This window comes from Vombatus ursinus, unplaced genomic scaffold, assembly GCF_900497805.2.
Source record: "Vombatus ursinus unplaced genomic scaffold, bare-nosed wombat genome assembly UNPS02014802.1, whole genome shotgun sequence".
NCBI lineage: Eukaryota > Metazoa > Chordata > Mammalia > Diprotodontia > Vombatidae > Vombatus > Vombatus ursinus.
In genome coordinates this window covers 5302307-5314697 of record NW_020954580.1, presented here as the reverse complement: position 1 = coordinate 5314697, position 12391 = coordinate 5302307, and the positions used below count along the sequence as shown (strand labels likewise).

The following is a 12391-nucleotide window of genomic DNA, read 5'->3' as shown; positions in this document are numbered from 1 at the left end:
AAGTCTCTTCAGGTAAAATGCAAAGTTATCTGCAGAGAAAAAAACAAAATGAATGAAAAATTTGCGTTATCTAGACTATGACACAGTCCTAGCTAACGTTTGTAGGGCACTCTAAGGTTTGCAAAGCACTTTACATACATTATACTTCACTTGATCCTAACAACCAGCCTGAGAGGTAGATGCTATAACTTTACAGATGAAGAGACTGAGACAGAAAAGCTAAAGGACTTGTTCAGGATCACACAGCAAGTAAGTGTCTAGGGTAGGATTTGAACTCAGATCTTCTTGGCTTCAATTCTAGTGCTCCATCCAATGAGCCACCCAGCTGCCTCATGAAGCAATTGGATGGATAGTCTGGACTATTTCATTCAATTCAAATAAACATTTTATTAAAAGCTTACCAGAAGCAGGACAACACCTATATCTTGGACAAACAACAGATAGATGAGCTGAGCCAGAAATGAAGAAGAAGAAATTATGTTAAATGGCACTCGGGAAATCGTGGGGTGCTTTTAATAACCTCAGATTGTTCTCCACCATAAAAATTCATCTTTTCAACACCAATATTCTCCCAAGTGGTTGCAGATTATAGAACACAACAATCACATAAGAAATAACATTACAAACAACACCAAGGGCAGTAAGAACATGCAGCGGGCCAAAACAAGATATGGGACGTTACCAAAAAAAATCACTTGCTTATATAAGAAGTAAAAATATCAAGGGCACGTTTGACCTGAAAAAAGGAACAGCAAATAGATAACACAAGTGGCACACAGACAAATAAGATTTAAAAAAAAAAGACTAAGACAAAGGGCTCTAGCACACTGGCTAGACCCTTTATAGATTTATGGGGGAATCCTGATAAGAGCTATGCAGCACAGCAAGGTATAGAGAGACTGCAATCTATAGGTGGAATGAGCAGCCACACTGAGGAGATGAGACAGGTTAACCAGAAAGACCAACACTGTGCTCAAGGGTACCACCACCTGTCCACCTTGTGCCAGGAAGGATAGGCAGAATATCCTAGAAGGAAGTAACCAGTCTTTAGTTAGCTGTACCTTAAATTCAAGTACTGTATTTCAGCATCAGCAAACTTCAGAGGGTGAACAAAAGGCAAAGAAAAGGTTAGCCAAGGCCAATTAAACCTTTTTAGATCTTCGGAAGGCTCTTTGTTCCTACTGTCTATATAGCAAGAGTTTATTAAAAAGGGGGGAAATGGGAAGGGAACAAACTATGTACCAAGCACCACAGTAGGTGCTTTTACAAGCATTATCTCATTTGATCCTCACAACAACCCTGTGAGGATCTCCATTTTACAGTTGAGGAAACTGAGGAAGACAGAGATTTAAATGCCAGGAGTCAGAAAGGATTGCAGAAATCCAAACAAGATTCTTAGATCTGTTTTAACTGCTTAGATGGCAGGAGGATAACTTGCTCTTCTAACATGGATGAACCCTGGGGTTACTTCCCTTAGATCGGCTAGTTAAATAAGGCACTGAGGTCAAAATGAATGGATTTGAGTCAGGCAATATGGCACAATGGAAAGAATACTGGATTTGGAGTCAAAGAACCTAAAAATAATTGACCTCCTGGGGAGCCGATCTCCTCCACACTCTGCCTTGGCTGTGTTGCATTTCGGATGGAGGTCAGCTGTCCAAAGTATCCCACTCCAGCCCACGCCATCTACTAGTCATAGCACTCTGGACTGGTCACATCTCCTCTCTGGACCTCAGTTTTCTTATCTGTAAAATCAAGGGGTTGGACTGAATGACTTCTAAGGTTCCTTCTAGCTCTGATTCTATGAGCTTATGGTCCAATGATTTCGTCTTCTTTCTCTCCTGCTAGCTCTGCTCTGTCTTCAAGCTTTTCTAAGGTCATAGACTCCATATCCAACCCCAAGAAGACATCATGTAAATGGATAACCTTCATCACCAAGAAGACTTACTAAGTGTTATCTGCAAGTGACAGATCCAACAGAGCAGGGGACCAAAGGAAATCCATCACTAATGAAAAAATAACCAAAACGCATGTTTGATTTGAGTGGGTCAATCGTACCGTATGCCCCCCCAGAAGCCTGTTATCCTCAGATCCAGCCAGCTAGTGCTGAGAAAACAAGACAGAGAAGACATCCTAAAGAAGCTCACCAATCTTATTCAGGAAGAAACTAGAAAGCTGTAATACCTTCAAGGAAGGAAGACAGAGCAGCCACTCCTGGCTTCACAGTCAATGTGGTCAGGAAAGAGCACTGGGCTAGAATTCAAGAGACCAATGCTCAGGGCCTTGTTCTGCCACCAACCAGCCACACGGCCTAGGGCAAGTAACTTGACCTCTTTGGGCTTATTGCCTCATCTGTAAAATACACAAACTCACACACAGTCATGCATACTCACACACAAGTGCAATGTGTGGGAAAGTGAGGTTAAGCCTACAATATTTCTAAAATCCTTTCCAACTCTAACATTTGTGACCCTGCTTCAAGATTGACTAGTCAATAATTGACCTATTGAGGAGCAATATCCTAGGCATTCTGCCTTGATAGTGTGGAGTTTCAAATAGAGGTCATATGTCAAAATACAGGCATCCAACAGACAAAAAGATGGGCCAAAGGAGATAAGCTGGAGGAGAGGAAAACACCTTAAATGAATACAAAGTCTTATAGCTGGATTTAAAAAAAAAAATCAGTTTTCCTAACATAAGATGGGGGTGGATAGCATATAACTAGAGAAGAATTCTTCTGAAAAAAATCTGGTGGATTAATGGACCACAAGCTCAATGTGAAGTCAAGGAAATTATATGACAGTGAAGAAAGTTATGTGATACTAGGCTGTATTAGGAGGCACAACTTCCCAAGCAGAACCATGAAAAGAATATACACAATGATGGAAATGGAAAGAACAACTAGAAAATAATCAAATATGAATGTTGTAGAATTACAAAGTACAAGCACGACCCCAAAGAAGAGATAAAAGAAGATACTCCAAACACATTCCTTTGCAGAGGTGGGTACGCAGATGTAGTACATTGCATATATTTTCAGACTTTTTAAATGTATTAATTAGTTATGCTGATTTTTTTCTCTTCCTCTTTTTCCTTCTTTTTAAAAAAATATCAATTGTTATATGGTATAGCTCTCTGGGAGGAAAAGAAGGAGGGATACTGTGAGAAACTCTAGTAATGTAAAAAAAAAAGATGCCAATAAAAATTTATTGCTTTCTTAAAAAGAAGCATAGCTCTCAGGAATCCTATGATAGTCCCATTATTCTCTTCCCTGGTCAACCCACATTTAAACACTATATTTGGGGCAGCTAGGTAGCACAGTGGATAGAGCACTGGTCCTGGAGTCAGGAGGACCTGAGTTCAACCTCCACCACACATTTTAGGAAGGATGAGGTAAAATGACATAGTGGACAGAAAGCCAGCCTTGGAGTCAGAAGACCTCTGGTCAGCTCCCAGCTCTGATGCCTATTAGCTGTGTGAACCTGAGCAACTGATTTAACCACTCTCTCTCAGGGCTCCCAGGCGACACTTTAAGACAATAAATTGAGGAAAAGATGTCAATCTACACTGGCAAAGGAAGTTCTGCACTTGCAGCTTCCTACATAAAAGAAATCACAGACTTTGTTTTTAAAAAATTAATAAGCTATAGAGCTTTATATGGGGAAAAAAAAGTACTTAACAGGTCCACCTGTTAAGTCTATGTAGATTTCATTGTCACTAACAAGGAGGAGCTCATTGTTGGGATGGAAATGCTGGGATCCTTGGGGAAGTGACTATTCCCTATTAGAGTCTGTAATAGTGAAAGAGAGAAAGCTAGGCAGAGAATAACATAGATTCTAGATTTTGGGAGAGCAAATTTCAAAAAGTTAAGAGGGAGGAAGGATGGATACAATCCCATGAACTAAAATTCCACAGTCCAGGAAAGAAAGGAAGACCTCATCTTCTAAATAAAAAGGGAAAGAATTCCAATGAGGAGGGAGGAAAAAGAATTGTTCAAAGAGGCCAATATAAATACACAAAGAACTCATCAACCAACTTATATTTTGTTAAAATATATATAGAAAAGGGAAGCAAGGGCATGTAACAAAGGATGAATACCCAAGAGAGAAAAAAACACTCTAAGAATGTTGTCAAGACCCAGAGATTCCACTGCTAGGAAGGTACTTCAAGGAAGTTAAAGATATAAAGATATGTCCCACACACAACAAAATGTTCACAGCAGTAAAACTGAAAACAAAGTGGATGCCCATCAAATGAGAACTGGCTAACCAAATCATGATACAGGAACGTGTCAAAATATTACAGAAACATAAGAAACAAAAATATGAAGAATTTAGAAAAGCGTGGGAAAAACAGTATGAACTAATCAAAAGTGAAGTCAGCACAACCAGAAAAACCACAGACATAATGGCTACCATAACAAAAACAGAAAACAACAACAACAACAACAAGAAACTGAACACTGTGTGACCATAATGACCAAGCTAAAGCATGGAGAAGAGTTGAGAAAGTGCACCTGGTTTTGCTGAACCGCTTTTTTATCTTCCTTTGGGAAAGCCCCACCCCCCTTCCCTTCCCCGGCAAGGCCGCCTAACAACACAGAGAGAAGGGAGAAAGCCTCAACTCTTATTTTCCTTCTGTTTTGTCCTCTGCCAAAGGAGAAGGACCTTTGGTCTAGAAAGAGCAAAAAAATGGCTAACAGGGAGTTGACACCCAAAACAAATGAAGAGATAAGAAGGGTGAACCTGGGTGTCCTGGATGAATGTAAGTCATCTCACCCAGATGAATAACCCTCAGGTATGGAAAGTGGGGGATGTATTTGCTAAGTCACTGCCAGTAATATTCGAAAGATAACGCAGGAAAAGAAAGAAAGAAAGGAAGGAAGAAAGGAAGGAAGAAAGAAAATGGAGAACAGGAGAATTATAACAGTACCACACCAGAGAAAAAGAAATGCTCCATTTTAGAAAAAAAAGTCAAAACATGACCTGCACACTATAGGGTAGTAAATTTGGCTTTAATTCCTGGAAAAATTCTTTAAGATTATGTTAAATTCTTTTAAAGACATGGTTAATGGACATCTGAAAAAGGAAGCAATAATCACAGAAAATCAACATGGCTTCAACAAGAGCAAGTCATAGCAGACTAACTTCATGAACTTTTTTGAAAGTGTCACTAAACTGGTAGAACAATCCTGCAGTCTACTTGGATTTTAGCCTGGCTTATGATAAAGTATTGCATACTATTTTGTTTCGGAAAAATGGAGAGATGAGGGCTAGACAACAGTATAATAAAACAGATTCAGAACTGGCTGAATGGGCAGATTCAGAAAGTCATCATTCATGGTTCAATGTCAACTTGGAAAGGTCTTTATTGAAATGATCCCAGTACCTATTCAATTTTGAAAGGTTTAACTCTGGTCAAGGTGACAATCAACCATGATACAAGAAGACAGAAGATGAAATACACTACTTATTTCCTGACAGAGAGGTGCTAGCTTCAATATGCAGAGTGAGACTTAGATTTCTGAAATTTGACTATGCATGTTTGTTACAAGAATTTTGTTTTTCTTTTCTTTCTTCTCCAGTGGGGTAGAGTGCATGGAAAAGAAAGTAAATGCTTAATTGAAAAAAAAATTTTTTTTTAATTGAAAAAACAAGCACCTGTTCATGCTCTTGTGCTATTTAATATTTTTATCAATGACTTAGATAACAGCATAGCTAGCATTATCAAATTTGCAGACTGGATATGTACGTACTAATGACAGAATCAGGATCCAAAAAGATAGAACATTAGGCTGAATTTAATAAGATGAAAATTAACAGGAATAAATGTAAAGTCTTACATTTGAATTCCAAAAAATCAACTTCATAAGTACAATAGAGAGGAGACATGTTTTAGATAGCAGTTTGTCTGAAAAAGACCTGAACCTAACAGTAGAATACTAACTCCATATGAACAGAATTCAGTATGTCAGCCAAAAAAATTATGTGATTTTGGCTTAAATTAAAGAAAGGAATACTTTCAGGAATCAGAGGTGAAAATCCTACTGTGCGAGGCTCCAATAAGGCCATATTTGGAGTATACTGTGTTCAGTTGTGGGCATCAAAATTTTAGGAAAAACATTGATAAGTTGGAGAATAGAGAAGATCTTCAAGTCAACATCAAATGAGGACTGCTCAAAAGAACTGGGGATGTTTAGCCTAGAGAAGATTTAGGGGGAACATGATAACTATCTTGAAGTATCTTTGTTGTTGTTCAGTTATTTTCAGTTGTGTTTGATTCTTCATGACCGCCTGGCAAAGATACTGGAGTGGTTTGCCATTTCCTTCTCCAGCTCATTTTACAGATGAGGAAAATGAGGCAGACAGAGTGAAGTGACTTGCCCGGGTCACACAACTAGTACATTTCTGAAACCAGATTTGAACTCAGGAAGATGAGTCTTCCTGACTCCAGGAGTTCTATCCACTGCACAACTTAGTTGTCCGTGAAGGACCTTAAGTATTGTCAAATGAAATCAAGGTTAGATTATTCCGTTTGGCCCCAGAAACAAAGATGATAAGTAACAGGAAGAATTTGCAGAGACAAATCTAGGTTTGATGTCAGGAAAAACTTCCTAATACATAATTAGTTATCTAAAATTGGGGCAGCCTCAAGAAAAAGTAGATTCTTTCTCACTGAGGTCTTCAAGCAAAGACTAGATGAGGACTTCTCAGGTATTTTGTAGAAGGGATTTTATTTTCAGGTATGAAGTGGACTAGATTGCTGTTAACCTTAAAATTCTTTGATTCTTAAGTATCATTTACAAAAAGATAGGAATTTTAAAACAACAGGAAAGTATTTTAAAATTCTTAATGTAAAAGCATAGAATAAGAGAAAGAAGACTAAGGAATCCAAACAAAATGATGAGGAATAACCACAGAATGAGAGGAAAGATGTAGAAAAAGATAAAAAGGAAAACTGTAACTGTCTAGCAGAAGACATAAAATAGTGGAGAGAATGATGGACTCCTAAATCTGGAAGGTTTGAGTTCCAATCGCATCTTGGAACCTTCCTGATTCACTGTATGACCACAAACAAGTCATTTTATCCCTTCTTTTTCCTTTCCTGTAAAATAAAGGTAATAATAGCTCATAGAGTGAAGACCAAGTAGTAAAGTATATACAGGTTTAGCTACATACATGTCAGCTATATCTAAAGGATATACAACTTATAAAACCAATGAAAAGGTCAAGAAGGGAGAAAAGAAAGAAATGTTGAGATGCAACTATTGAGAGCCTCAAACACTTCTGAGGTATTCCTGGATAGTGAACCAGACTGTAGTGTTAAGGACAGATATCACAAAGAGAAAACAGTTGATACTTAACAGGAAGGAAAATGATAGCTAGAAGGAGGGATGTCCTTAATAAGAAGAAGGATTTTTTCAGGTTAGAAAAGATTGCTGCTTTTTCCCTCACTCTCCACTTCTGTCATTAACACCCCATTATCTGACCTTCCAGAGATACTGCTGGTACCAATAAGATTTCTAACAGCTGCATGCAAACATGTCTTTGGCCTTTTTCCTTCCAGACCTTTCTTCTGACCTTAAAAGATGAAAATATGTCTTTATTCTCTTCTACCCTAAACAATACCTTAGATAGACTAACAGGGGTGAGAACCTGTGGCCTCGAGGCCACAGGTTCCCCATTTGGATTCAAAGGACCACACTTGAGAACCTAGAGGGTCACATGTGGCCTCAAGGCTACAGGTTCCCCACCCCTGGAATAGGTACTTGGTAGAAAATTACACTTGGAGCCAGGAGACAGACTAAGTTGAAATCTCAACTCCAGCCCTTCTTAGCTGCGGGATGGATCAGAGACAAGCCACTTAATTCTCCCAAGTCTCATTTTCATCTCATGTAAAAGGAGGATAATAATATCTGTACTTACTACACCTCACAAAGTTCTGGTGGGAAAACTAACTTGTAAACTTTAAATCACTGTATAAATATAGGTTAATGTTATTATCATTGTTGTTATTAAATATTAAGTAGTGAAAATATAACCTCACAGTACCCAGAAACAGAGCAGAAGCACCAGCAGCACTGCCACAACCTTTCCAGGGACCCCTTAGCTCCACCATTTTAATTTATTCAGCAAATACAGCCTAAATGCATCCTACATATAGAATGCTATGCTAGCTTCTAGGAGAGATATAAAATCTGCCTGAGACACATAGCACCCGTCCTCATGGGCATATCCCTTACTGATAAGCACACATAGACAACTATACTACACCACACTACCTGGTAAACTCATCAGAAAGTTATAAAATGTTATCATGGGGTCCAAAAGAGGCGTACTGACAAAGGAATTTAAAGAGGATTCGTGGAGAAGGTGATATTTCAGTTTTCCTTTATAGAGATAAGAATTCAACAGATAGACAGCACTCTGAGCTTTCCTCAAGTTCCTCCAGCTGACCAAAGCTCCCCCATCACTGGTATAACTCAACTGTGCCTGACATAGGTCCTATCCTCATCATACCCCAAACTCCAACAAACTGAACTAGCTTACGACCTCTAGGTTTTTCTATACGGTGACACAGCTAAGCGTCTGCTGGCTCCCCTAGAAAGCTGCTCCAGCACTATCAAATGCTATGAACCGGTACACATTCAAATAACAGGGTTTTCCTTATATAAGCCTCCTACTGCTCTCTCAGCTCAAACACTACAGGGTCAGGAGACCTCTCAGGGAATCCCCTCTGCAGTCTCATGGACCACAGGACAACTGCTTTACCCCTCAACTTCCAGCAACAGAATGAACTAGTTGATTCCCTGAGGTGTAGAATCACTGAGCAAACAGTGCCCCCTAGTGTCATCTATAAAAAAAAACACAGAAACTTTGAACAGAAAAGGAGCATTACAGATCTGGTACAGGATTGGAAATAACTGAAACTACAACCTTCCTTGGGTCACAAACCAAATCATAGCTGACATTAGGTATGTTCGGTTTCTTCTCCCCTAACATTTCCAAAAGGAGGCAGTGTAGAGTAGTGGATAGAGTGACCCTCAGAGTCAGGAAAATGTCTTTTCCAGCCTCACCTCTGACATATACTATGTGACCTGGACAGGTCACAGCCTCTCAGTGCTTTACACAACTCTCTTAAGCCTCTAAATTATAAAGAAGGTGCTGTTTTGCAGTGGTACGAGAAGCTTCCTCACTGGAAGTTCCCAGCACTAACGAAAGAACAAGACCGGTCCAAAGAAAATTCCAAACCCTTACAGCAAGCCTTGTAGGAGAATGAGTGTGAAGAAAAGACCATATTCTTTTGTTTGTTTGTTTGTTTTTAAATGATCATGCTGTTACTGCAATGAGAATTGTAAGGTATTTACCAGACCAAGAACACTTGGAGGAAATTGCTTAACAGGGAAGTAAGTAATCTTTAAGAAGCTGAGGAAAGCATTTCAATGCAACTCAGAGGAGACCTCGGGGCTCCTACATTTTGCTAAAGATCCTGTCTACCGAAAATACGTTGGGAGATGTGGACAAGAGTAGCACGGGATGAGCAGACATGGGTGGGTTGCTGCATTAATAGAAAGAATACTAACATTGATGAAACTAAAGATTCAGCAAAGAATATGATCCCATTATCTAACGCAGCATCTTACACACAGAAAGTGCTTAGGATAAATGCTGAGTGAAGGAGATCTCTATCCAATTGATAATTAATTATAAATATTCGTATGTATTTTTATAGAAAGAGGCCATAAAGAGCAATATTTAGAGAAATGCAAGAACATGCGTACAAGTTAAAATATTTTCCTGATAATTTAACTGCTGCTATTCAATACTTTAAAAAAAGGATAATCACAAAGAAAAGTAATGCCCCAAAAGGATGACTAAGAGAACATCAAGAATTGCACACGCGCACACACACACACACACACAAAGAGTTGCTAACCAAAATACCTAACTGTTATAAAAATCTTTATGAGAATGAGCTGCATATATATTTGGGAGTATTCACAATGAAAACATGAGAAGAGAATACGCAAGTTTGCCCAAACAACATTCCCCCTCATCTCCGCTCTTACAGCCACACCGCCACCTGAAAGGGGAGAACAGAGAACCCCGCTGTGCTTCCTGCTCTTTAACTACTGTCTGACAACGTTGGATGTCGAGAAGGCTCTCCTCCAGTAAGGTGCCTCCTTTGCTTATCGAAGATTATGCAAGGTTCTTTGAAAGACTCAATAGGATTAGCACTGTGATTACTGTGCAGTATCAAGTAAGGCATAAAACAGAAACATACACTGGCCGAAATGTTCTGCACTTTTAACAATGGATGTCCAGCACAAAGAACAAATAGAAGAGCAGTGGTGATGCAGAGGTGGTGAGACCCTCCGTGTAATCATGTTTGCTGATGACACAGGGCTGACTTTACAAGGCCTTTTCAGTGAAATCCATATTATTCAAAAGAAATAGATTGGTAATCCATGCAAGAAAAACTCAATGTCCTAAAAATGCTTATTACTCAGATGATGGCATGCCGTCGGATGGCCGACCGATACGCTGAATTTTGGTCGTACAGTCGTTTCAGTTGTGTCCATCTCTTCGTGACCCATTTGGGGTTTTCTTGGCAAAGACAATGGAGTGTTTGCCATTTCTTTCTCCAGCTCATTTGACAGATGAGGAAACTAAGGCAGACAGGGTCAAGCAATTTGAACTCATGAAGATGAGTCTTCCTGACTCCAGGCCCTGCACTCTATGCACTGCACCACCTAGCGGCCCACCATTGAATTGCATCAGTATATGTATTTGAATCCAGAGTTGCAAATACATATGCATATATATATATGATATTACATATCACCTATATGTACATATATGATATTACATATCACCTATATGTACATATAGTATATTTCTAATGATTACCTTCTCTCAAGACAAAATAGAAGGGATAGCACTGAGGAGATGTAAGACTGGAAAAGCCAGTGATGTGACACAAACAAGTGATAAAAAATGGACAGCTCAAGTTCTCTGAAGAAAGGAAGGGAGAAAGCTCCTACTATGTGCCAAGCACTGTAATATGAGCTTCATAATTATTATCTCATTTGATCTTCAAAACAAACCTGGGAGGTAGGTGCAGCTAATATTCCCATTTTACAACTGAGGAAACTGAGGAAGACAGAGGTTTAAGTGACTTGCCCGGGGTCACACAGCTAGCAAGTGTCTGAAACCGGATTTGAGCTCAGGTCTCCCTGACCCCAGATCTCGCTCCACTGTACCACCAGCTGCCTCTAATGGTATCCTCAAAATGTAACAAGACTTAGAGGAAGGCCTCCAGCACGCTGGGCAGCCACTTTGTGGAAAATTAGTGAAATAACACTAACAAGAATGACGTGGAATGAAAGTTCACAGATGGCAATGTGCACCAGTGAAAGGGCTGAGCACATCAGTGAAGTCACAACTTCACTGAAGGATAAGAAGGTGTTTCAGGGGGCACAGCGTGGGGCTTAAGATCTAGCCTCACACATTTATGAGCTGGGTGACCCCTCCTACAAGCATCCCTACCACTCAGCCTCAGTTTCCCCATCTATAGAATAATGATATCTACCTCTCAAGGTTGTTGTGAGAAGGATCAAATGAGCCAGCATATAAAAAGTGCAAAAATACAAGCTATCAACCTAACTCAAGTTCCCTTTGTGGGGGAAAGATTTGCTGGCCCAGAATCAAGTCTCTCATATACCAGGCTGCCAACCCAAAAGTTGCAATTGTGAACCTCTTACAACTCATGATTAAAAAGAAATAACTTACTCTTTTGATCACATTTGTGAGTTTCTCAGGATTTCGGGCATCCTACATGTCCATATTATTACCTTTTCAAAACTGATGTGATCATTAACAGAAAGAGAAATCCTGAACCACAGAAAAATATGACCAACCTGACCTGCCTCCAAAGTTTTTCACAATTCACCAAGAGTGGGCGCCTGCTGAAGAGCTACAGATGGCCAGACAGCTGACCAAGTGATAAGCTTCTCCTAAAGTCAACTCTATGAATCTAGTGGAAATATTTCTGCACAAACTAGACTACTGAAACCAGTACATATAAGTGCTTTTGATACATTTTTAGGATCTCCCTTCATTTTGAGAAATTCCATTTTGCCCCAAAAGTGGGAAGCTTAGCAACACCCACATGAGACAAAAATAAGATTCTCATCTTTGATTTACATCTTGCTGTAAAGTTGAATCTTATATATGTAGTTCATAAGAGTATTTATGAGAATAGTTTTATCCATTTGTATTTATGTATTCTTGCATAAAATTGGATTTGGGGGAGCAAACTATAATAATTTGTAAGCTAAATTATCTTCTACAATAAAGTGACGCTGTTAAAGTTTAAAAAAAAATCAAAG

At 39.2% G+C, this 12391-nt stretch overlaps 1 protein-coding gene across 4 annotated transcripts in view; it reads right to left on the bottom strand.

The window, feature by feature from the left end:
• The window catches only part of NHEJ1 (non-homologous end joining factor 1), a 113229-nt gene that overhangs the window by 96827 nt on the left and 4011 nt on the right, over nt 1-12391 (bottom strand). The gene's annotated exons all lie outside the window — the stretch shown is intronic.